This window comes from Neolamprologus brichardi, chromosome 19 (genome assembly GCF_056152115.1).
Source record: "Neolamprologus brichardi isolate AB-2024 chromosome 19, ASM5615211v1, whole genome shotgun sequence".
Classification (NCBI taxonomy): domain Eukaryota; kingdom Metazoa; phylum Chordata; class Actinopteri; order Cichliformes; family Cichlidae; genus Neolamprologus; species Neolamprologus brichardi.
This window is the reverse complement of record NC_142122.1, coordinates 16,664,779-16,692,498: the sequence shown is the minus strand read 5'-3', so window position 1 is coordinate 16,692,498 and position 27,720 is coordinate 16,664,779.

Below are 27,720 nucleotides of genomic sequence, written 5' to 3'. Positions count from 1 at the left end.
CTTATACAGTTCAAGATCCCCGTGCTGGGCAAACAGGTTTTGAAGCTGTTTGAGCTAAGATTTTCAAGTTATTCACATAATGAAAACCTATACTTTGTTTCGGACGAGTTCCCCATTCAAATGCATGTAATCGTAGGAAACGCACTGTCTTGACGAAATAAAGCGTTTTTGTACAACTTCATAAAAATAGCTGTAAGTCTTGATAGAAGAAGCATACACACATATTTAAGGCGTTATCTTATACAGTTCAAGATCCCCGTGCTGGGCAAACAGGTTTTGAAGCTGTTTGAGCTAAGATTTTCAAGTTATTCACATAATGAAAACCTATACTTTGTTTCGGACGAGTTCCCCATTCAAATGCATGTAATCGTAGGAAACGCACTGTCTTGACGAAATAAAGCGTTTTTGTACAACTTCATAAAAATAGCTGTAAGTCTTGATAGAAGAAGCATACACACATATTTAAGGCGTTATCTTATACAGTTCAAGATCCCCGTGCTGGGCAAACAGGTTTTGAAGCTGTTTGAGCTAAGATTTTCAAGTTATTCACATAATGAAAACCTATACTTTGTTTCGGACGAGTTCCCCATTCAAATGCATGTAATCGTAGGAAACGCACTGTCTTGACGAAATAAAGCGTTTTTGTACAACTTCATAAAAATAGCTGTAAGTCTTGATAGAAGAAGCATACACACATATTTAAGGCGTTATCTTATACAGTTCAAGATCCCCGTGCTGGGCAAACAGGTTTTGAAGCTGTTTGAGCTAAGATTTTCAAGTTATTCACATAATGAAAACCTATACTTTGTTTCGGACGAGTTCCCCATTCAAATGCATGTAATCGTAGGAAACGCACTGTCTTGACGAAATAAAGCGTTTTTGTACAACTTCATAAAAATAGCTGTAAGTCTTGATAGAAGAAGCATACACACATATTTAAGGCGTTATCTTATACAGTTCAAGATCCCCGTGCTGGGCAAACAGGTTTTGAAGCTGTTTGAGCTAAGATTTTCAAGTTATTCACATAATGAAAACTTATACTTTGTTTCGGGCGAGTTCCCCATTCAAATGCATGTAATCGTAGGAAACGCACTGTCTTGACGAAATAAAGCGTTTTTGTACAACTTCATATAAATAGCTGTAAGTCTTGATAGAAGAAGCATACACACATATTTAAGGCGTTATCTTATACAGTTCAAGATCCCCGTGCTGGGCAAACAGGTTTTGAAGCTGTTTGAGCTAAGATTTTCAAGTTATTCACATAATGAAAACCTATACTTTGTGTCGGACGAGTTCCCCATTCAAATGCATGTAATCGTAGGAAACGCACTGTCTTGACGAAATAAAGCGTTTTTGTACAACTTCATATAAATAGCTGTAAGTTTTGATAGAAGAAGCATACACACATATTTGCGGCGTTATCTTATACAGTTCAAGATCCCCGTGCTGGGCAAACAGGTTTTGAAGCTGTTTGAGCTAAGATTTTCAAGTTATTCACATAATGAAAACCTATACTTTGTTTCGGACGAGTTCCCCATTCAAATGCATGTAATCGTAGGAAACGCACTGTCTTGACGAAATAAAGCGTTTTTGTACAACTTCATAAAAATAGCTGTAAGTCTTGATAGAAGAAGCATACACACATATTTAAGGCGTTATCTTATACAGTTCAAGATCCCCGTGCTGGGCAAACAGGTTTTGAAGCTGTTTGAGCTAAGATTTTCAAGTTATTCACATAATGAAAACCTATACTTTGTTTCGGACGAGTTCCCCATTCAAATGCATGTAATCGTAGGAAACGCACTGTCTTGACGAAATAAAGCGTTTTTGTACAACTTCATAAAAATAGCTGTAAGTCTTGATAGAAGAAGCATACACACATATTTAAGGCGTTATCTTATACAGTTCAAGATCCCCGTGCTGGGCAAACAGGTTTTGAAGCTGTTTGAGCTAAGATTTTCAAGTTATTCACATAATGAAAACCTATACTTTGTTTCGGACGAGTTCCCCATTCAAATGCATGTAATCGTAGGAAACGCACTGTCTTGACGAAATAAAGCGTTTTTGTACAACTTCATAAAAATAGCTGTAAGTCTTGATAGAAGAAGCATACACACATATTTAAGGCGTTATCTTATACAGTTCAAGATCCCCGTGCTGGGCAAACAGGTTTTGAAGCTGTTTGAGCTAAGATTTTCAAGTTATTCACATAATGAAAACCTATACTTTGTTTCGGACGAGTTCCCCATTCAAATGCATGTAATCGTAGGAAACGCACTGTCTTGACGAAATAAAGCGTTTTTGTACAACTTCATATAAATAGCTGTAAGTTTTGATAGACGACTCAGACACACATATTTAAGGCGTCATCTTATACAGTTCAAGATCCCCGTGCTGGGCAAACAGGTTTTGAAGCTGTTTGAGCTAAGATTTTAGATTTATTCACATAATGAAAACCTATACTTTGTTTCGGACGAGTTCCCCATTCAAATGCATGTAATCGTAGGAAACGCACTGTCTTGACGAAATAAAGCGTTTTTGTACAACTTCGTAAAAATAGCTGTAAGTCTTGATAGAAGAAGCATACACACATATTTAAGGCGTTATCTTATACAGTTCAAGATCCCCGTGCTGGGCAAACAGGTTTTGAAGCTGTTTGAGCTAAGATTTTCAAGTTATTCACATAATGAAAACCTATACTTTGTTTCGGACGAGTTCCCCATTCAAATGCATGTAATCGTAGGAAACGCACTGTCTTGACGAAATAAAGCGTTTTTGTACAACTTCATAAAAATAGCTGTAAGTCTTGATAGAAGAAGCATACACACATATTTAAGGCGTTATCTTATACAGTTCAAGATCCCCGTGCTGGGCAAACAGGTTTTGAAGCTGTTTGAGCTAAGATTTTCAAGTTATTCACATAATGAAAACTTATGCTTTGTTTCGGGCGAGTTCCCCATTCAAATGCATGTAATCGTAGGAAACGCACTGTCTTGACGAAATAAAGCGTTTTTGTACAACTTCATATAAATAGCTGTAAGTCTTGATAGAAGAAGCATACACACATATTTGCGGCGTTATCTTATACAGTTCAAGATCCCCGTGCTGGGCAAACAGGTTTTGAAGCTGTTTGAGCTAAGATTTTCAAGTTATTCACATAATGAAAACCTATACTTTGTTTCGGGCGAGTTCCCCATTCAAATGCATGTAATCGTAGGAAACGCACTGTCTTGACGAAATAAAGCGTTTTTGTACAACTTCGTAAAAATAGCTGTAAGTCTTGATAGAAGAAGCATACACACATATTTAAGGCGTTATCTTATACAGTTCAAGATCCCCGTGCTGGGCAAACAGGTTTTGAAGCTGTTTGAGCTAAGATTTTCAAGTTATTCACATAATGAAAACCTATACTTTGTTTCGGACGAGTTCCCCATTCAAATGCATGTAATCGTAGGAAACGCACTGTCTTGACGAAATAAAGCGTTTTTGTACAACTTCATAAAAATAGCTGTAAGTCTTGATAGAAGAAGCATACACACATATTTAAGGCGTTATCTTATACAGTTCAAGATCCCCGTGCTGGGCAAACAGGTTTTGAAGCTGTTTGAGCTAAGATTTTCAAGTTATTCACATAATGAAAACCTATACTTTGTTTCGGACGAGTTCCCCATTCAAATGCATGTAATCGTAGGAAACGCACTGTCTTGACGAAATAAAGCGTTTTTGTACAACTTCATATAAATAGCTGTAAGTCTTGATAGAAGAAGCATACACACATATTTGCGGCGTTATCTTATACAGTTCAAGATCCCCGTGCTGGGCAAACAGGTTTTGAAGCTGTTTGAGCTAAGATTTTCAAGTTATTCACATAATGAAAACTTATACTTTGTTTCGGGCGAGTTCCCCATTCAAATGCATGTAATCGTAGGAAACGCACTGTCTTGACGAAATAAAGCGTTTTTGTACAACTTCATAAAAATAGCTGTAAGTCTTGATAGAAGAAGCATACACACATATTTAAGGCGTTATCTTATACAGTTCAAGATCCCCGTGCTGGGCAAACAGGTTTTGAAGCTGTTTGAGCTAAGATTTTCAAGTTATTCACATAATGAAAACCTATACTTTGTTTCGGACGAGTTCCCCATTCAAATGCATGTAATCGTAGGAAACGCACTGTCTTGACGAAATAAAGCGTTTTTGTACAACTTCATAAAAATAGCTGTAAGTCTTGATAGAAGAAGCATACACACATATTTAAGGCGTTATCTTATACAGTTCAAGATCCCCGTGCTGGGCAAACAGGTTTTGAAGCTGTTTGAGCTAAGATTTTCAAGTTATTCACATAATGAAAACCTATACTTTGTTTCGGGCGAGTTCCCCATTCAAATGCATGTAATCGTAGGAAACGCACTGTCTTGACGAAATAAAGCGTTTTTGTACAACTTCATATAAATAGCTGTAAGTTTTGATAGACGACTCAGACACACATATTTAAGGCGTTATCTTATACAGTTCAAGATCCCCGTGCTGGGCAAACAGGTTTTGAAGCTGTTTGAGCTAAGATTTTCAAGTTATTCACATAATGAAAACCTATACTTTGTTTCGGGCGAGTTCCCCATTCAAATGCATGTAATCGTAGGAAACGCACTGTCTTGACGAAATAAAGCGTTTTTGTACAACTTCGTAAAAATAGCTGTAAGTCTTGATAGAAGAAGCATACACACATATTTAAGGCGTTATCTTATACAGTTCAAGATCCCCGTGCTGGGCAAACAGGTTTTGAAGCTGTTTGAGCTAAGATTTTCAAGTTATTCACATAATGAAAACCTATACTTTGTTTCGGACGAGTTCCCCATTCAAATGCATGTAATCGTAGGAAACGCACTGTCTTGACGAAATAAAGCGTTTTTGTACAACTTCATAAAAATAGCTGTAAGTCTTGATAGAAGAAGCATACACACATATTTAAGGCGTTATCTTATACAGTTCAAGATCCCCGTGCTGGGCAAAGAGGTTTTGAAGCTGTTTGAGCTAAGATTTTCAAGTTATTCACATAATGAAAACCTATACTTTGTTTCGGACGAGTTCCCCATTCAAAATGCATGTAATCGTAGGAAACGCACTGTCTTGACGAAATAAAGCGTTTTTGTACAACTTCATATAAATAGCTGTAAGTCTTGATAGAAGAAGCATACACACATATTTAAGGCGTTATCTTATACAGTTCAAGATCCCCGTGCTGGGCAAACAGGTTTTGAAGCTGTTTGAGCTAAGATTTTCAAGTTATTCACATAATGAAAACCTATACTTTGTTTCGGACGAGTTCCCCATTCAAATGCATGTAATCGTAGGAAACGCACTGTCTTGACGAAATAAAGCGTTTTTGTACAACTTCATATAAATAGCTGTAAGTCTTGATAGAAGAAGCATACACACATATTTGCGGCGTTATCTTATACAGTTCAAGATCCCCGTGCTGGGCAAACAGGTTTTGAAGCTGTTTGAGCTAAGATTTTCAAGTTATTCACATAATGAAAACTTATACTTTGTTTCGGGCGAGTTCCCCATTCAAATGCATGTAATCGTAGGAAACGCACTGTCTTGACGAAATAAAGCGTTTTTGTACAACTTCATAAAAATAGCTGTAAGTCTTGATAGAAGAAGCATACACACATATTTAAGGCGTTATCTTATACAGTTCAAGATCCCCGTGCTGGGCAAACAGGTTTTGAAGCTGTTTGAGCTAAGATTTTCAAGTTATTCACATAATGAAAACCTATACTTTGTTTCGGACGAGTTCCCCATTCAAATGCATGTAATCGTAGGAAACGCACTGTCTTGACGAAATAAAGCGTTTTTGTACAACTTCATAAAATAGCTGTAAGTCTTGATAGAAGAAGCATACACACATATTTAAGGCGTTATCTTATACAGTTCAAGATCCCCGTGCTGGGCAAACAGGTTTGAAGCTGTTTGAGCTAAGATTTTCAAGTTATTCACATAATGAAAACCTATACTTTGTTTCGGACGAGTTCCCCATTCAAATGCATGTAATCGTAGGAAACGCACTGTCTTGACGAAATAAAGCGTTTTTGTACAACTTCATATAAATAGCTGTAAGTTTTGATAGACGACTCAGACACACATATTTAAGGCGTCATCTTATACAGTTCAAGATCCCCGTGCTGGCAAACAGGTTTTGAAGCTGTTTGAGCTAAGATTTTAGATTTATTCACATAATGAAAACCTATACTTTGTTTCGGGACGAGTTCCCCATTCAAATGCATGTAATCGTAGGAACGCACTGTCTTGACGAAATAAAGGCGTTTTTGTACAACTTCGTAAAAATAGCTGTAAGTCTTGATAGAAGAAGCATACACACATATTTAAGGCGTTATCTTATACAGTTCAAGATCCCCGTGCTGGGCAAACAGGTTTTGAAGCTGTTTGAGCTAAGATTTTCAAGTTATTCACATAATGAAAACCTATACTTTGTTTCGGACGAGTTCCCCATTCAAATGCATGTAATCGTAGGAAACGCACTGTCTTGACGAAATAAAGCGTTTTTGTACAACTTCATAAAAATAGCTGTAAGTCTTGATAGAAGAAGCATACACACATATTTAAGGCGTTATCTTATACAGTTCAAGATCCCCGTGCTGGGCAAACAGGTTTTGAAGCTGTTTGAGCTAAGATTTTCAAGTTATTCACATAATGAAAACCTATACTTTGTTTCGGACGAGTTCCCCATTCAAATGCATGTAATCGTAGGAAACGCACTGTCTTGACGAAATAAAGCGTTTTTGTACAACTTCATATAAATAGCTGTAAGTCTTGATAGAAGAAGCATACACACATATTTGCGGCGTTATCTTATACAGTTCAAGATCCCCGTGCTGGGCAAACAGGTTTTGAAGCTGTTTGAGCTAAGATTTTCAAGTTATTCACATAATGAAAACCTATACTTTGTTTCGGGCGAGTTCCCCATTCAAATGCATGTAATCGTAGGAAACGCACTGTCTTGACGAAATAAAGCGTTTTTGTACAACTTCATAAAATAGCTGTAAGTCTTGATAGAAGAAGCATACACACATATTTAAGGCGTTATCTTATACAGTTCAAGATCCCCGTGCTGGGCAAACAGGTTTTGAAGCTGTTTGAGCTAAGATTTTCAAGTTATTCACATAATGAAAACCTATACTTTGTTTCGGACGAGTTCCCCATTCAAATGCATGTAATCGTAGGAAACGCACTGTCTTGACGAAATAAAGCGTTTTTGTACAACTTCATAAAAATAGCTGTAAGTCTTGATAGAAGAAGCATACACACATATTTAAGGCGTTATCTTATACAGTTTCAAGATCCCCGTGCTGGGCAAACAGGTTTTGAAGCTGTTTGAGCTAAGATTTTCAAGTTATTCACATAATGAAAACCTATACTTTGTTTCGGGACGAGTTCCCCATTCAAATGCATGTAATCGTAGGAAACGCACTGTCTTGACGAAATAAAGCGTTTTTGTACAACTTCATATAAAATAGCTGTAAGTCTTGATAGACGACTCAGACACACATATTTAAGGCGTTATCTTATACAGTTCAAGATCCCCGTGCTGGGCAAACAGGTTTTGAAGCTGTTTGAGCTAAGATTTTCAAGTTATTCACATAATGAAAACCTATACTTTGTTTCGGACGAGTTCCCCATTCAAATGCATGTAATCGTAGGAAACGCACTGTCTTGACGAAATAAAGCGTTTTGTACAACTTCATAAAAATAGCTGTAAGTCTTGATAGAAGAAGCATACACACATATTTAAGGCGTTATCTTATACAGTTCAAGATCCCCGTGCTGGGCAAACAGGTTTTGAAGCTGTTTGAGCTAAGATTTTCAAGTTATTCACATAATGAAAACCTATACTTTGTTTCGGACGAGTTCCCCATTCAAATGCATGTAATCGTAGGAAACGCACTGTCTTGACGAAATAAAGCGTTTTTGTACAACTTCATAAAAATAGCTGTAAGTCTTGATAGAAGAAGCATACACACATATTTAAGGCGTTATCTTATACAGTTCAAGATCCCGTGCTGGGCAAACAGGTTTTGAAGCTGTTTGAGCTAAGATTTTCAAGTTATTCACATAATGAAAACCTATACTTTGTTTCGGACGAGTTCCCCATTCAAATGCATGTAATCGTAGGAAACGCACTGTCTTGACGAAATAAAGCGTTTTTGTACAACTTCATAAAAATAGCTGTAAGTCTTGATAGAAGAAGCATACACACATAATTAAGGCGTTATCTTATACAGTTCAAGATCCCCGTGCTGGGCAAACAGGTTTTGAAGCTGTTTGAGCTAAGATTTTCAAGTTATTCACATAATGAAAACCTATACTTTGTTTCGGGACGAGTTCCCCATTCAAATGCATGTAATCGTAGGAAACGCACTGTCTTGACGAAATAAAGCGTTTTTGTACAACTTCATAAAAATAGCTGTAAGTCTTGATAGAAGAAGCATACACACATATTTAAGGCGTTATCTTATACAGTTCAAGATCCCCGTGCTGGGCAAACAGGTTTGAAGCTGTTTGAGCTAAGATTTTCAAGTTATTCACATAATGAAAACCTATACTTTGTTTCGGACGAGTTCCCCATTCAAATGCATGTAATCGTAGGAAACGCACTGTCTTGACGAAATAAAGCTTTTTTGTACAACTTCATAAAAATAGCTGTAAGTCTTGATAGAAGAAGCATACACACATAATTAAGGCGTTATCTTATACAGTTCAAGATCCCCGTGCTGGGCAAACAGGTTTTGAAGCTGTTTGAGCTAAGATTTTCAAGTTATTCACATAATGAAAACCTATACTTTGTTTCGGACGAGTTCCCCATTCAAATGCATGTAATCGTAGGAAACGCACTGTCTTGACGAAATAAAGCGTTTTTGTACAACTTCATAAAAATAGCTGTAAGTCTTGATAGAAGAAGCATACACACATATTTAAGGCGTTATCTTTTACAGTTCAAGATCTCCGTGCTGGGCAACAGGTTTTGAAGCTGTTTGAGCTAAGATTTTCAAGTTATTCACATAATGAAAACCTATACTTTGTTTCGGACGAGTTCCCCATTCAAATGCATGTAATCCGTAGGAAACGCACTGTCTTGACGAAATAAAGCGTTTTTGTACAACTTCATAAAAATAGCTGTAAGTCTTGATAGAAGAAGCATACACACATATTTAAGGCGTTATCTTATACAGTTCAAGATCCCCGTGCTGGGCAAACAGGTTTTGAAGCTGGTTTGAGCTAAGATTTTCAAGGTTATTCACATAATAAAAACCTATACTTTGTTTCGGACGAGTTCCCCATTCAAATGCATGTAATCGTAGGAAACGCACTGTCTTGACGAAATAAAGCGTTTTTGTACAACTTCATAAAAATAGCTGTAAGTCTTGATAGAAGAAGCATACACACATATTTAATGCGTTATCTTATACAGTTCAAGATCCCCGTGCTGGGCAAACAGGTTTTGAAGCTGTTGAGCTAAGATTTTCAAGTTATTCACATAATGAAAACCTATACTTTGTTTCGGGCGAGTTCCCCATTCAAATGCATGTAATCGTAGGAAACGCACTGTCTTGACGAAATAAAGCGTTTTTGTACAACTTCATATAAATAGCTGTAAGTTTTGATAGAAGAAGCATAACACATATTTAAGGCGTTATCTTATACAGTTCAAGATCCCGTGCTGGGCAAACAGGTTTTGAAGCTGTTTTGAGCTAAGATTTTCAAGTTATTCACATAATGAAAACCTATACTTTGTTTCGGACGAGTTCCCCATTCAAATGCATGTAATCGTAGGAAACGCACTGTCTTGACGAAATAAAGCGTTTTTGTACAACTTCATAAAAATAGCTGTAAGTCTTGATAGAAGAAGCATACACACATATTTAAGGCGTTATCTTATACAGTTCAAGATCCCCGTGCTGGGCAAACAGGTTTTGAAGCTGTTTGAGCTAAGATTTTCAAGTTATTCACATAATAAAAACCTATACTTTGTTTCGGACGAGTTCCCCATTCAAATGCATGTAATATCGTAGGAAACGCACTGTCTTGACGAAATAAAGCGTTTTTGTACAACTTCATATAAATATCTGTAAGTCTTGATAGAAGAAGCATACACACATATTTAAGGCGTTATCTTATACAGTTCAAGATCCCCGTGCTGGGCAAACAGGTTTTGAAGCTGTTTGAGCTAAGATTTTCAAGTTATTCACATAATGAAAACCTATACTTTGTTTCGGGCGAGTTCCCCATTCAAATGCATGTAATCGTAGGAAACGCACTGTCTTGACGAAATAAAGCGTTTTTGTACAACTTCATATACATAGCTGTAAGTTTTGATAGACGACTCAGACACACATATTTACGGCGTTATCTTATACAGTTCAAGATCCCCGTGCTGGGCAAACAGGTTTTGAAGCTGTTTGAGCTAAGACTTTCAAGTTATTCACATAATGAAAACCTATACTTTGTTTCGGGCGAGTTCCCCATTCAAATGCATGTAATCGGAAACGCACTGTCTTGATGAAATAAAGCGTTTTTGTACAACTTCATATAAATAGCTGTAAGTCTTGATAGAAGAAGCATACACACATATTTAAGGCGTTATCTTATACAGTTCAAGATCCCCGTGCTGGGCAAACAGGTTTTGAAGCTGTTTGAGCTAAGATTTTCAAGTTATTCACATAATGAAAACCTATACTTTGTTTCGGGCGAGTTCCCCATTCAAATGCATGTAATCGTAGGAAATGCACTGTCTTGACGAAATAAAGCGTTTTTGTACAACTTCATATAAATAGCTGTAAGTTTTGATAGACGCCTCAGACACACATATTTAAGGCGTTATCTTATACAGTTCAAGATCCCCGTCCTGGGCAAACAGGTTTTGAAGCTGTTTGAGCTAAGATTTTCAAGTTATTCCCATAATGATAACCTATACTTTGTTTCGGGCGAGTTCCCCATTCAAATGCATGTAATCGTAGGAAACGCACTGTCTTGACGAAATAAAGCGTTTTTGTACAACTTCATAAAAATAGCTGTAAGTCTTGATAGAAGAAGCATACACACATATTTAAGGCGTTATCTTATACAGTTCAAGATCCCCGTGCTGGGCAAACAGGTTTTGAAGCTGTTTGAGCTAAGATTTTCAAGTTATTCACATAATGAAAACCTATACTTTGTTTCGGGCGAATTCCCCATTCAAATGTATGTAATCGTAGGAAACGCACTGTCTTGACGAAATAAAGCGTTTTTGTACAACTTCATATAAATAGCTGTAAGTTTTGATAGACGACTCAGACACACATATTTACAGCGTTATCTTATACAGTTCAAGATCCCCGTGCTGGGCAAACAGGTTTTGAAGCTTTTTGAGCTAAGACTTTCAAGTTATTCACATAATGAAAACCTATACTTTTTTTCGGGCGAGTTCCCCATTCAAATGCATGTAATCGTAGGAAACGCACTGTCTTGACGAAATAAAGCGTTTTTGTACAACTTCATATAAATAGCTGTAAGTCTTGATAGAAGAAGCATACACACATATTTACGGCGTTATCTTATACAGTTCAAGATCCCCGTGCTGGGCAAACAGGTTTTGAAGCTGTTTGAGCTAAGATTTTCAAGTTATTCACATAATGAAAACCTATACTTTGTTTCCGGCGAGTTCCCCATTCAAATGCATGTAATCGTAGGAAACGCACTGTCTTGACGAAATAAAGCGTTTTTGTACAACTTCATATAAATAGCTGTAAGTTTTGATAGAAGAAGCATACACACATATTTAAGGCGTTATCTTATACAGTTCAAGATCCCCGTGCTGGGCAAACAGGTTTTGAAGCTGTTTGAGCTAAGATTTTCAAGTTATTCACATAATGAAAACGTATATTTTGTTTCGGGCGAGTTCCCAATTCAAATGCATGTAATCGTAGGAAACGCACTGTTTTGACGAAATAAAGCGTTTTTGTACAACTTCATATAAATAGCTGTAAGTCTTGATAGAAGAAGCATACACACATATTTAAGGCGTTATCTTATACAGTTCAAGATCCCCGTGCTGGGCAAACAGGTTTTGAAGCTGTTTGAGCTAAGATTTTCAAGTTATTCACATAATGAAAACCTATACTTTGTTTCGGACGAGTTCCCCATTCAAATGCATGTAATCGTAGGAAACGCACTGTCTTGACGAAATAAAGCGTTTTTGTACAACTTCATATAAATAGCTGTAAGTCTTGATAGAAGAAGCATACACACATATTTAAGGCGTTATCTTATACAGTTCAAGATCCCCGTGCTGGGCAAACAGGTTTTGAAGCTGTTTGAGCTAAGATTTTCAAGTTATTCACATAATGAAAACCTATACTTTGTTTCGGGCGAGTTCCCCATTCAAATGCATGTAATCGTAGGAAACGCACTGTCTTGACGAAATAAAGCGTTTTTGTACAACTTCATATAAATAGCTGTAAGTTTTGATAGACGACTCAGACACACATATTTACGGCGTTATCTTATACAGTTCAAGATCCCCGTGCTGGGCAAACAGGTTTTGAAGCTGTTTGAGCTAAGACTTTCAAGTTATTCACATAATGAAAACCTATACTTTGTTTCGGGCGAGTTCCCCATTCAAATGCATGTAATCGGAAACGCACTGTCTTGACGAAATAAAGCGTTTTTGTACAACTTCATATAAATAGCTGTAAGTCTTGATAGAAGAAGCATACACACATATTTAAGGCGTTATCTTATACAGTTCAAGATCCCCGTGCTGGGCAAACAGGTTTTGAAGCTGTTTGAGCTAAGACTTTCAAGTTATTCACATAATGAAAACCTATACTTTGTTTCGGGCGAGTTCCCCATTCAAATGCATGTAATCGTAGGAAACGCACTGTCTTGACGAAATAAATTTTTTTTGTACAACTTCATATAAATAGCTGTAAGTCTTGATAGAAGAAGCATACACACATATAATTAAGGCGTTATCTTATACAGTTCAAGATCCCCGTGCTGGGCAAACAGGTTTTGAAGCTGTTTGAGCTAAGATTTTCAAGTTATTCACATAATGAAAACTTATACTTTGTTTCAGACGAGTTCCCCATTCAAATGCATGTAATCGTAGGAAACGCACTGTTTTGACGAAATAAAGCGTTTTTGTACAACTTCATATAAATAGCTGTAAGTCTTAATAGAAGAAGCATACACACATATTTAAGGCGTTATCTTATACAGTTCAAGATCCCCATGCTGGGCAAACAGGTTTTGAAGCTGTTTGAGCTAAGATTTTCAAGTTATTCACATAATGAAAACCTATACTTTGTTTCGGGCGAGTTCCCCATTCAAATGCATGTAATCGTAGGAAACGCACTGTCTTGACGAAATAAAGCGTTTTTGTACAACTTCATATAAATAGGTGTAAGTCTTGATAGAAGAAGCATACACACATATTTAAGGCGTTATCTTATACAGTTCAAGATCCCCGTGCTGGGCAAACAGGTTTTGAAGCTGTTTGAGCTAAGATTTTCAAGTTATTCACATAATGAAAACCTATACTTTGTTTCCGGCGAGTTCCCCATTCAAATGCATGTAATCGTAGGAAACGCACTGTCTTGACGAAATAAAGCGTTTTTGTACAACTTCATATAAATAGCTGTAAGTTTTGATAGACGACTCAGACACACATATTTAAGGCGTTATCTTATACAGTTCAAGATCCCCGTGCTGGGCAAACAGGTTTTGAAGCTGTTTGAGCTAAGATTTTCAAGTTATTCACATAATGAAAACCTATACTTTGTTTCGGGCGAGTTCCCCATTCAAATGCATGTAATCGTAGGAAACGCACTGTCTTGACGAAATAAAGCGTTTTTGTACAACTTCATATAAATAGCTGTAAGTCTTGATAGAAGAAGCATACACACATATTTAAGGCGTTATCTTATACAGTTCAAGATCCCCGTGCTGGGCAAACAGGTTTTGAAGCTGTTTGAGCTAAGATTTTCAAGTTATTCACATAATGAAAACCTATACTTTGTTTCGGGCGAGTTCCCCATTCAAATGCATGTAATCGTAGGAAACGCACTGTCTTGACGAAATAAAGCGTTTTTGTACAACTTCATATAAATAGCTGTAAGTCTTGATAGAAGAAGCATACACACATATTTAAGGCGTTATCTTATACAGTTCAAGATCCCCGTGCTGGGCAAACAGGTTTTGAAGCTTTTTGAGCTAAGATTTTCAAGTTATTCACATAATGAAAACCTATACTTTGTTTTGGGCGAATTCCTCCATTCAAATGCATGTAATCGTAGGAAACGCACTGTCTTGACGAAATAAAGCGTTTTTGTACAACTTCATATAAATAGCTGTAAGTCTTGATAGAAGAAGCATACACACATATTTAAGGCGTTATCTTATACAGTTCAAGATCCCCGTGCTGGACAAACAGGTTTTGAAGCTGTTTGAGCTAAGATTTTCAAGTTATTCACATAATGAAAACCTATACTTTGTTTCGGGCGAGTTCCCCATTCAAATGCATGTAATCGTAGGAAACGCACTGTCTTGACGAAATAAAGCGTTTTTGTACAACTTCATATAAATAGCTGTAAGTCTTGATAGAAGAAGCATACACACATATTTAAGGCGTTATCTTATACAGTTCAAGATCCCCGTGCTGGGCAAACAGGTTTTGAAGCTGTTTGAGCTAAGATTTTCAAGTTATTCACATAATGAAAACCTATACTTTGTTTCGGGCGAGTTCCCCATTCAAATGCATGTAATCGTAGGAAACGCACTGTCTTGACGAAATAAAGCGTTTTTGTACAACTTCATATAAATAGCTGTAAGTTTTGATAGACGACTCAGACACACATATTTAAGGCGTTATCTTATACAGTTCAAGATCCCCGTGCTGGGCAAACAGGTTTTGAAGCTGTTTGAGCTAAGATTTTCAAGTTATTCACATAATGAAAACCTATACTTTGTTTCGGGCGAGTTCCCCATTCAAATGCATGTAATCGTAGGAAACGCACTGTCTTGACGAAATAAAGCGTTTTTGTACAACTTCATATAAATATCTGTAAGTCTTGATAGAAGAAGCATACACACATATTTAAGGCGTTATCTTATACAGTTCAAGATCCCCGTGCTGGGCAAACAGGTTTTGAAGCTGTTTGAGCTAAGATTTTCAAGTTATTCACATAATGAAAACCTATACTTTGTTTCGGGCGAGTTCCCCATTCAAATGCATGTAATCGTAGGAAACGCACTGTCTTGACGAAATAAAGCGTTTTTGTACAACTTCATATACATAGCTGTAAGTTTTGATAGACGACTCAGAAACACATATTTACGGCGTTATCTTATACAGTTCAAGATCCCCGTGCTGGGCAAACAGGTTTTGAAGCTGTTTGAGCTAAGACTTTCAAGTTATTCACATAATGAAAACCTATACTTTGTTTCGGGCGAGTTCCCCATTCAAATGCATGTAATCGGAAAAGCACTGTCTTGATGAAATAAAGCGTTTTTGTACAACTTCATATAAATAGCTGTAAGTCTTGATAGAAGAAGCATACACACATATTTAAGGCGTTATCTTATACAGTTCAAGATCCCCGTGCTGGGCAAACAGGTTTTGAAGCTGTTTGAGCTAAGATTTTCAAGTTATTCACATAATGAAAACCTATACTTTGTTTCGGGCGAGTTCCCCATTCAAATGCATGTAATCGTAGGAAATGCACTGTCTTGACGAAATAAAGCGTTTTTGTACAACTTCATATAAATAGCTGTAAGTTTTGATAGACGACTCAGACACACATATTTAAGGCGTTATCTTATACAGTTCAAGATCCCCGTCCTGGGCAAACAGGTTTTGAAGCTGTTTGAGCTAAGATTTTCAAGTTATTCACATAATGAAAACCTATACTTTGTTTCGGGCGAGTTCCCCATTCAAATGCATGTAATCGTAGGAAACGCACTGTCTTGACGAAATAAAGCGTTTTTGTACAACTTCATAAAAATAGCTGTAAGTCTTGATAGAAGAAGCATACACACATATTTAAGGCGTTATCTTATACAGTTCAAGATCCCCGTGCTGGGCAAACAGGTTTTGAAGCTGTTTGAGCTAAGATTTTCAAGTTATTCACATAATGAAAACCTATACTTTGTTTCGGGCGAATTCCCCATTCAAATGCATGTAATCGTAGGAAACGCACTGTCTTGACGAAATAAAGCGTTTTTGTACAACTTCATATAAATAGCTGTAAGTTTTGATAGACGACTCAGACACACATATTTACAGCGTTATCTTATACAGTTCAAGATCCCCGTGCTGGGCAAACAGGTTTTGAAGCTTTTTGAGCTAAGACTTTCAAGTTATTCACATAATGAAAACCTATACTTTTTTTCGGGCGAGTTCCCCATTCAAATGCATGTAATCGTAGGAAACGCACTGTCTTGACGAAATAAAGCGTTTTTGTACAACTTCATATAAATAGCTGTAAGTTTTGATAGACGACTCAGACACACATATTTACGGCGTTATCTTATACAGTTCAAGATCTCCGTGCTGGGCAAACAGGTTTTGAAGCTGTTTGAGCTAAGACTTTCAAGTTATTCACATAATGAAAACCTATACTTTTTTTCGGGCGAGTTCCCCATTCAAATGCATGTAATCGTAGGAAACGCACTGTCTTGACGAAATAAAGCGTTTTTGTACAACTTCATATAAATAGCTGTAAGTCTTGATAGAAGAAGCATACACACATATTTAAGGCGTTATCTTATACAGTTCAAGATCCCCGTGCTGGGCAAACAGGTTTTGAAGCTGTTTGAGCTAAGACTTTCAAGTTATTCACATAATGAAAACCTATACTTTGTTTCGGGCGAGTTCCCCATTCAAATGCATGTAATCGTAGGAAACGCACTGTCTTGACGAAATAAAGCGTTTTTGTACAACTTCATATAAATAGCTGTAAGTTTTGATAGACGACTCAGACACACATGTTTAAGGCGTTATCTTATACAGTTCAAGATCCCCGTGCTGGGCAAACAGGTTTTGAAGCTGTTTGAGCTAAGATTTTCAAGTTATTCACATAATGAAAACCTATACTTTGTTTCGGGCGAGTTCCCCATTCAAATGCATGTAATCGTAGGAAACGCACTGTCTTGACGAAATAAAGCGTTTTTGTACAACTTCATATAAATAGCTGTAAGTTTTGATAGAAGAAGCATACACACATATTTAAGGCGTTATCTTATACAGTTCAAGATCCCTGTGCTGGGCAAACAGGTTTTGAAGCTGTTTGAGCTAAGATTTTCAAGTTATTCACATAATGAAAACTTATACTTTGTTTCGGGCGAGTTCCCCATTCAAATGCATGTAATCGTAGGAAACGCACTGTTTTGACGAAATAAAGCGTTTTTGTACAACTTCATATAAATAGCTGTAAGTCTTGATAGAAGAAGCATACACACATATTTAAGGCGTTATCTTATACAGTTCAAGATCCCCGTGCTGGGCAAACAGGTTTTGAAGCTGTTTGAGCTAAGATTTTCAAGTTATTCACATAATGAAAACCTATACTTTGTTTCGGGCGAGTTCCCCATTCAAATGCATGTAATCGTAGGAAACGCACTGTCTTGACGAAATAAAGCGTTTTTGTACAACTTCATAAAAATAGCTGTAAGTCTTGAAAGAAGAAGCATACACACATATTTAATGCGTTATCTTATACAGTTCAAGATCCCCGTGCTGGGCAAACAGGTTTTGAAGCTGTTTGAGCTAAGATTTTCAAGTTATTCACATAATGAAAACCTATACTTTGTTTCGGACGAGTTCCCCATTCAAATGCATGTAATCGTAGGAAACGCACTGTCTTGACGAAATAAAGCGTTTTTGTACAACTTCATATAAATAGCTGTAAGTTTTGATAGAAGAAGCATACATACATATTTAAGGCGTTATCTTATACAGTTCAAGATCCCCGTGCTGGGCAAACCAGTTTTGAAGCTGTTTGAGCTAAGATTTTCAAGTTATTCACATAATGAAAACTTATACTTTGTTTCGGGCGAGTTCCCCATTCAAATGCATGTAATCGTAGGAAACGCACTGTTTTGACGAAATAAAGCGTTTTTGTACAACTTCATATAAATAGCTGTAAGTCTTGATAGAAGAAGCATACACACATATTTAAGGCGTTATCTTATACAGTTCAAGATCCCCGTGCTGGGCAAACAGGTTTTGAAGCTGTTTGAGCTAAGATTTTCAAGTTATTCACATAATGAAAACCTATACTTTGTTTCGGGCGAGTTCCCCATTCAAATGCATGTAATCGTAGGAAATGCACTGTATTGACGAAATAAAGCGTTTTTGTACAACTTCATATAAATAGCTGTAAGTTTTGATAGACGACTCAGACACACATATTTACGAAGTTATCTTATACAGTTCAAGATCCCCGTGCGGGGCAAACAGGTTTTGAAGCTGTTTGAGCTAAGACTTTCAAGTTATTCACATAATGAAAACCTATACTTTGTTTCGGGCGAGTTCCCCATTCAAATGCATGTAATCGTAGGAAACGCACTGTTTTGACGAAATAAAGCGTTTTTGTACAACTTCATATAAATAGCTGTAAGTCTTGATAGAAGAAGCATAAACACATATTTAACGCGTTATCTTATACAGTTCAAGATCCCCGTGCTGGGCAAACAGGTTTTGAAGCTGTTTGAGCTAAGATTTTCAAGTTATTCACATAATGAAAACCTATACTTTGTTTCGGACGAGTTCCCCATTCAAATGCATGTAATCGTAGGAAACGCACTGTCTTGACGAAATAAAGCGTTTTTGTACAACTTCATATAAATAGCTGTAAGTTTTGATAGAAGAAGCATACACACATATTTAAGGCGTTATCTTATACAGTTCAAGATCCCCGTGCTGGGCAAATAGGTTTTGAAGCTGTTTGAGCTAAGATTTTCAAGTTATTCACATAATGAAAACTTATACTTTGTTTCGGGCGAGTTCCCCATTCAAATGCATGTAATCGTAGGAAACGCACTGTTTTGACGAAATAAAGCGTTTTTGTACAACTTCATATAAATAGCTGTAAGTCTTGATAGAAGAAGCATACACACATATTTAAGGCGTTATCTTATACAGTTCAAGATCCCCGTGCTGGGCAAACAGGTTTTGAAGCTGTTTGAGCTAAGATTTTCAAGTTATTCACATAATGAAAACCTATACTTTGTTTCGGGCGAGTTCCCCATTCAAATGCATGTAATCGTAGGAAACGCACTGTCTTGACGAAATAAAGCGTTTTTGTACAACTTCATATAAATAGCTGTAAGTTTTGATAGACGACTCAGACACACATATTTAAGGCGTTATCTTATACAGTTCAAGATCCCCGTGCTGGGCAAACAGGTTTTGAAGCTGTTTGAGCTAAGATTTTCAAGTTATTCACATAATGAAAACCTATACTTTGTTTCGGGCAGTTCCCCATTCAAATGCATGTAATCGTAGGAAACGCACTGTCTTGACGAAATAAAGCGTTTTTGTACAACTTCATAGAAATAGCTGTAAGTCTTGATAGAAGAAGCATACACACATATTTAAGGCGTTATCTTATACAGTTCAAGATCCCCGTGCTGGGCAAACAGGTTTTGAAGCTGTTTGAGCTAAGATTTTCAAGTTATTCACGTAATGAAAACCTATACTTTGTTTCGGACGAGTTCCCCATTCAAATGCATGTAATCGTAGGAAACGCACTGTCTTGACGAAATAAAGCGTTTTTGTACAACTTCATATAAATAGCTGTAAGTTTTGATAGAAGAAGCATACACACATATTTAAGGCGTTATCTTATACAGTTCAAGATCCCCGTGCTGGGCAAACCAGTTTTGAAGCTGTTTGAGCTAAGATTTTCAAGTTATTCACATAATGAAAACTTATACTTTGTTTCGGGCGAGTTCCCCATTCAAATGCATGTAATCGTAGGAAACGCACTGTTTTGACGAAATAAAGCGTTTTTGTACAACTTCATATAAATAGCTGTAAGTCTTGATAGAAGAAGCATACACACATATTTAAGGCGTTATCTTATACAGTTCAAGATCCCCGTGCTGGGCAAACAGGTTTTGAAGCTGTTTGAGCTAAGATTTTCAAGTTATTCACATAATGAAAACCTATACTTTGTTTCGGGCGAGTTCCCCATTCAAATGCATGTAATCGTAGGAAATGCACTGTATTGACGAAATAAAGCGTTTTTGTACAACTTCATATAAATAGCTGTAAGTTTTGATAGACGACTCAGACACACATATTTACGAAGTTATCTTATACAGTTCAAGATCCCCGTGCGGGGCAAACAGGTTTTGAAGCTGTTTGAGCTAAGACTTTCAAGTTATTCACATAATTAAAACCTATACTTTGTTTCGGGCGAGTTCCCCATTCAAATGCATGTAATCATAGGAAACGCACTGTTTTGACGAAATAAAGCGTTTTTGTACAACTTCATATAAATAGCTGTAAGTCTTGATAGAAGAAGCATAAACACATATTTAAGGCGTTATCTTATACAGTTCAAGATCCCCGTGCTGGGCAAACAGGTTTTGAAGCTGTTTGAGCTAAGATTTTCAAGTTATTCACATAATGAAAACCTATACTTTGTTTCGGGCGAGTTCCCCATTCAAATGCATGTAATCGTAGGAAACGCACTGTCTTGACGAAATAAAGCGTTTTTGTACAACTTCATATAAATAGCTGTAAGTTTTGATAGACGACTCAGACACACATATTTAAGGCGTTATCTTATACAGTTCAAGATCCCCGTGCTGGGCAAACAGGTTTTGAAGCTGTTTGAGCTAAGATTTTCAAGTTATTCACATAATGAAAACCTATACTTTGTTTCGGACGAGTTCCCCATTCAAATGCATGTAATCGTAGGAAACGCACTGTCTTGACGAAATAAAGCGTTTTTGTACAACTTCATAGAAATAGCTGTAAGTCTTGATAGAAGAAGCATACACACATATTTAAGGCGTTATCTTATACAGTTCAAGATCCCCGTGCTGGGCAAACAGGTTTTGAAGCTGTTTGAGCTAAGATTTTCAAGTTATTCACATAATGAAAACCTATACTTTGTTTCGGGCGAGTTCCCCATTCAAATGCATGTAATCGTAGGAAACGCACTGTCTTGACGAAATAAAGCGTTTTTGTACAACTTCATATAAATAGCTGTAAGTTTTGATAGACGACTCAGACACACATATTTAAGGCGTTATCTTATACAGTTCAAGATCCCCGTGCTGGGCAAACAGGTTTTGAAGCTGTTTGAGCTAAGATTTTCAAGTTATTCACATAATGAAAACCTATACTTTGTTTCGGACGAGTTCCCCATTCAAATGCATGTAATCGTAGGAAACGCACTGTCTTGACGAAATAAAGCGTTTTTGTACAACTTCATAGAAATAGCTGTAAGTCTTGATAGAAGAAGCATACACACATATTTAAGGCGTTATCTTATACAGTTCAAGATCCCCGTGCTGGGCAAACAGGTTTTGAAGCTGTTTGAGCTAAGATTTTCAAGTTATTCACGTAATGAAAACCTATACTTTGTTTCGGACGAGTTCCCCATTCAAATGCATGTAATCGTAGGAAACGCACTGTCTTGACGAAATAAAGCGTTTTTGTACAACTTCATATAAATAGCTGTAAGTTTTGATAGAAGAAGCATACACACATATTTAAGGCGTTATCTTATACAGTTCAAGATCCCCGTGCTGGGCAAACCAGTTTTGAAGCTGTTTGAGCTAAGATTTTCAAGTTATTCACATAATGAAAACTTATACTTTGTTTCGGGCGAGTTCCCCATTCAAATGCATGTAATCGTAGGAAACGCACTGTTTTGACGAAATAAAGCGTTTTTGTACAACTTCATATAAATAGCTGTAAGTCTTGATAGAAGAAGCATACACACATATTTAAGGCGTTATCTTATACAGTTCAAGATCCCCGTGCTGGGCAAACAGGTTTTGAAGCTGTTTGAGCTAAGATTTTCAAGTTATTCACATAATGAAAACCTATACTTTGTTTCGGGCGAGTTCCCCATTCAAATGCATGTAATCGTAGGAAATGCACTGTATTGACGAAATAAAGCGTTTTTGTACAACTTCATATAAATAGCTGTAAGTTTTGATAGACGACTCAGACACACATATTTACGAAGTTATCTTATACAGTTCAAGATCCCCGTGCGGGGCAAACAGGTTTTGAAGCTGTTTGAGCTAAGACTTTCAAGTTATTCACATAATTAAAACCTATACTTTGTTTCGGGCGAGTTCCCCATTCAAATGCATGTAATCATAGGAAACGCACTGTTTTGACGAAATAAAGCGTTTTTGTACAACTTCATATAAATAGCTGTAAGTCTTGATAGAAGAAGCATAAACACATATTTAAGGCGTTATCTTATACAGTTCAAGATCCCCGTGCTGGGCAAACAGGTTTTGAAGCTGTTTGAGCTAAGATTTTCAAGTTATTCACATAATGAAAACCTATACTTTGTTTCGGACGAGTTCCCCATTCAAATGCATGTAATCGTAGGAAACGCACTGTCTTGACGAAATAAAGCGTTTTTGTACAACTTCATAAAAATAGCTGTAAGTGTTGATAGAAGAAGCATACACACATATTTAAGGCGTTATCTTATACAGTTCAAGATCCCCGTGCTGGGCAAACAGGTTTTGAAGCTGTTTGAGCTAAGATTTTCAAGTTATTCACATAATGAAAACCTATACTTTGTTTCGGACGAGTTCCCCATTCAAATGCATGTAATCGTAGGAAACGCACTGTCTTGACGAAATAAAGCGTTTTTGTACAACTTCATATAAATAGCTGTAAGTTTTGATAGAAGAAGCATACACACATATTTAAGGCGTTATCTTATACAGTTCAAGATCCCCGTGCTGGGCAAACAGGTTTTGAAGCTGTTTGAGCTAAGATTTTCAAGTTATTCACATAATGAAAACTTATACTTTGTTTCGGGCGAGTTCCCCATTCAAATGCATGTAATCGTAGGAAACGCACTGTTTTGACGAAATAAAGCGTTTTTGTACAACTTCATATAAATAGCTGTAAGTCTTGATAGAAGAAGCATACACACATATTTAAGGCGTTATCTTATACAGTTCAAGATCCCCGTGCTGGGCAAACAGGTTTTGAAGCTGTTTGAGCTAAGATTTTCAAGTTATTCACATAATGAAAACCTATACTTTGTTTCGGGCGAGTTCCCCATTCAAATGCATGTAATCGTAGGAAACGCACTGTCTTGACGAAATAAAGCGTTTTTGTACAACTTGGTAAAAATAGCTGTAAGTCTTGATAGAAGAAGCATACACACATATTTAAGGCGTTATCTTATACAGTTCAAGATCCCCGTGCTGGGCAAACAGGTTTTGAAGCTGTTTGAGCTAAGATTTTCAAGTTATTCACATAATGAAAACTTATACTTTGTTTCGGGCGAGTTCCCCATTCAAATGCATGTAATCGTAGGAAACGCACTGTTTTGACGAAATAAAGCGTTTTTGTACAACTTCATATAAATAGCTGTAAGTCTTGATAGAAGAAGCATACACACATATTTAAGGCGTTATCTTATACAGTTCAAGATCCCCGTGCTGGGCAAACAGGTTTTGAAGCTGTTTGAGCTAAGATTTTCAAGTTATTCACATAATGAAAACCTATACTTTGTTTCGGACGAGTTCCCCATTCAAATGCATGTAATCGTAGGAAACGCACTGTCTTGACGAAATAAAGCGTTTTTGTACAACTTCATAAAAATAGCTGTAAGTCTTGATAGAAGAAGCATACACACATATTTAAGGCGTTATCTTATACAGTTCAAGATCCCCGTGCTGGGCAAACAGGTTTTGAAGCTGTTTGAGCTAAGATTTTCAAGTTATTCACATAATGAAAACCTATACTTTGTTTCGGGCGAGTTCCCCATTCAAATGCATGTAATCGTAGGAAACGCACTGTCTTGACGAAATAAAGCGTTTTTGTACAACTTCATATAAATAGCTGTAAGTTTTGATAGACGACTCAGACACACATATTTAAGGCGTTATCTTATACAGTTCAAGATCCCCGTGCTGGGCAAACAGGTTTTGAAGCTGTTTGAGCTAAGATTTTCAAGTTATTCACATAATGAAAACCTATACTTTGTTTCGGACGAGTTCCCCATTCAAATGCATGTAATCGTAGGAAACGCACTGTCTTGACGAAATAAAGCGTTTTTGTACAACTTCATAAAAATAGCTGTAAGTCTTGATAGAAGAAGCATACACACATATTTAAGGCGTTATCTTATACAGTTCAAGATCCCCGTGCTGGGCAAACAGGTTTTGAAGCTGTTTGAGCTAAGATTTTCAAGTTATTCACATAATGAAAACCTATACTTTGTTTCGGGCGAGTTCCCCATTCAAATGCATGTAATCGTAGGAAACGCACTGTCTTGACGAAATAAAGCGTTTTTGTACAACTTCATATAAATAGCTGTAAGTTTTGATAGACGACTCAGACACACATATTTAAGGCGTTATCTTATACAGTTCAAGATCCCCGTGCTGGGCAAACAGGTTTTGAAGCTGTTTGAGCTAAGATTTTCAAGTTATTCACATAATGAAAACCTATACTTTGTTTCGGACGAGTTCCCCATTCAAATGCATGTAATCGTAGGAAACGCACTGTCTTGACGAAATAAAGCGTTTTTGTACAACTTCATATAAATAGCTGTAAGTCTTGATAGAAGAAGCATACACACATATTTAAGGCGTTATCTTATACAGTTCAAGATCCCCGTGCTGGGCAAACAGGTTTTGAAGCTGTTTGAGCTAAGATTTTCAAGTTATTCACATAATGAAAACTTATACTTTGTTTCGGGCGAGTTCCCCATTCAAATGCATGTAATCGTAGGAAACGCACTGTTTTGACGAAATAAAGCGTTTTTGTACAACTTCATATAAATAGCTGTAAGTCTTGATAGAAGAAGCATACACACATATTTAAGGCGTTATCTTATACAGTTCAAGATCCCCGTGCTGGGCAAACAGGTTTTGAAGCTGTTTGAGCTAAGATTTTCAAGTTATTCACATAATGAAAACCTATACTTTGTTTCGGACGAGTTCCCCATTCAAATGCATGTAATCGTAGGAAACGCACTGTCTTGACGAAATAAAGCGTTTTTGTACAACTTCATAAAAATAGCTGTAAGTCTTGATAGAAGAAGCATACACACATATTTAAGGCGTTATCTTATACAGTTCAAGATCCCCGTGCTGGGCAAACAGGTTTTGAAGCTGTTTGAGCTAAGATTTTCAAGTTATTCACATAATGAAAACCTATACTTTGTTTCGGGCGAGTTCCCCATTCAAATGCATGTAATCGTAGGAAACGCACTGTCTTGACGAAATAAAGCGTTTTTGTACAACTTCATATAAATAGCTGTAAGTTTTGATAGACGACTCAGACACACATATTTAAGGCGTTATCTTATACAGTTCAAGATCCCCGTGCTGGGCAAACAGGTTTTGAAGCTGTTTGAGCTAAGATTTTCAAGTTATTCACATAATGAAAACCTATACTTTGTTTCGGGCGAGTTCCCCATTCAAATGCATGTAATCGTAGGAAACGCACTGTCTTGACGAAATAAAGCGTTTTTGTACAACTTCATATAAATAGCTGTAAGTTTTGATAGACGACTCAGACACACATATTTAAGGCGTTATCTTATACAGTTCAAGATCCCCGTGCTGGGCAAACAGGTTTTGAAGCTGTTTGAGCTAAGATTTTCAAGTTATTCACATAATGAAAACCTATACTTTGTTTCGGACGAGTTCCCCATTCAAATGCATGTAATCGTAGGAAACGCACTGTCTTGACGAAATAAAGCGTTTTTGTACAACTTCATAAAAATAGCTGTAAGTCTTGATAGAAGAAGCATACACACATATTTAAGGCGTTATCTTATACAGTTCAAGATCCCCGTGCTGGGCAAACAGGTTTTGAAGCTGTTTGAGCTAAGATTTTCAAGTTATTCACATAATGAAAACCTATACTTTGTTTCGGGCGAGTTCCCCATTCAAATGCATGTAATCGTAGGAAACGCACTGTCTTGACGAAATAAAGCGTTTTTGTACAACTTCATATAAATAGCTGTAAGTTTTGATAGACGACTCAGACACACATATTTAAGGCGTTATCTTATACAGTTCAAGATCCCCGTGCTGGGCAAACAGGTTTTGAAGCTGTTTGAGCTAAGATTTTCAAGTTATTCACATAATGAAAACCTATACTTTGTTTCGGACGAGTTCCCCATTCAAATGCATGTAATCGTAGGAAACGCACTGTCTTGACGAAATAAAGCGTTTTTGTACAACTTCATAAAAATAGCTGTAAGTCTTGATAGAAGAAGCATACACACATATTTAAGGCGTTATCTTATACAGTTCAAGATCCCCGTGCTGGGCAAACAGGTTTTGAAGCTGTTTGAGCTAAGATTTTCAAGTTATTCACATAATGAAAACCTATACTTTGTTTCGGGCGAGTTCCCCATTCAAATGCATGTAATCGTAGGAAACGCACTGTCTTGACGAAATAAAGCGTTTTTGTACAACTTCATATAAATAGCTGTAAGTTTTGATAGACGACTCAGACACACATATTTAAGGCGTTATCTTATACAGTTCAAGATCCCCGTGCTGGGCAAACAGGTTTTGAAGCTGTTTGAGCTAAGATTTTCAAGTTATTCACATAATGAAAACCTATACTTTGTTTCGGGCGAGTTCCCCATTCAAATGCATGTAATCGTAGGAAACGCACTGTTTTGACGAAATAAAGCGTTTTTGTACAACTTCGTAAAAATAGCTGTAAGTCTTGATAGAAGAAGCATACACACATATTTAAGGCGTTATCTTATACAGTTCAAGATCCCCGTGCTGGGCAAACAGGTTTTGAAGCTGTTTGAGCTAAGATTTTCAAGTTATTCACATAATGAAAACCTATACTTTGTTTCGGACGAGTTCCCCATTCAAATGCATGTAATCGTAGGAAACGCACTGTCTTGACGAAATAAAGCGTTTTTGTACAACTTCATAAAAATAGCTGTAAGTCTTGATAGAAGAAGCATACACACATATTTAAGGCGTTATCTTATACAGTTCAAGATCCCCGTGCTGGGCAAACAGGTTTTGAAGCTGTTTGAGCTAAGATTTTCAAGTTATTCACATAATGAAAACCTATACTTTGTTTCGGACGAGTTCCCCATTCAAATGCATGTAATCGTAGGAAACGCACTGTCTTGACGAAATAAAGCGTTTTTGTACAACTTCATAAAAATAGCTGTAAGTCTTGATAGAAGAAGCATACACACATATTTAAGGCGTTATCTTATACAGTTCAAGATCCCCGTGCTGGGCAAACAGGTTTTGAAGCTGTTTGAGCTAAGATTTTCAAGTTATTCACATAATGAAAACCTATACTTTGTTTCGGGCGAGTTCCCCATTCAAATGCATGTAATCGTAGGAAACGCACTGTCTTGACGAAATAAAGCGTTTTTGTACAACTTCATATAAATAGCTGTAAGTCTTGATAGAAGAAGCATACACACATATTTAAGGCGT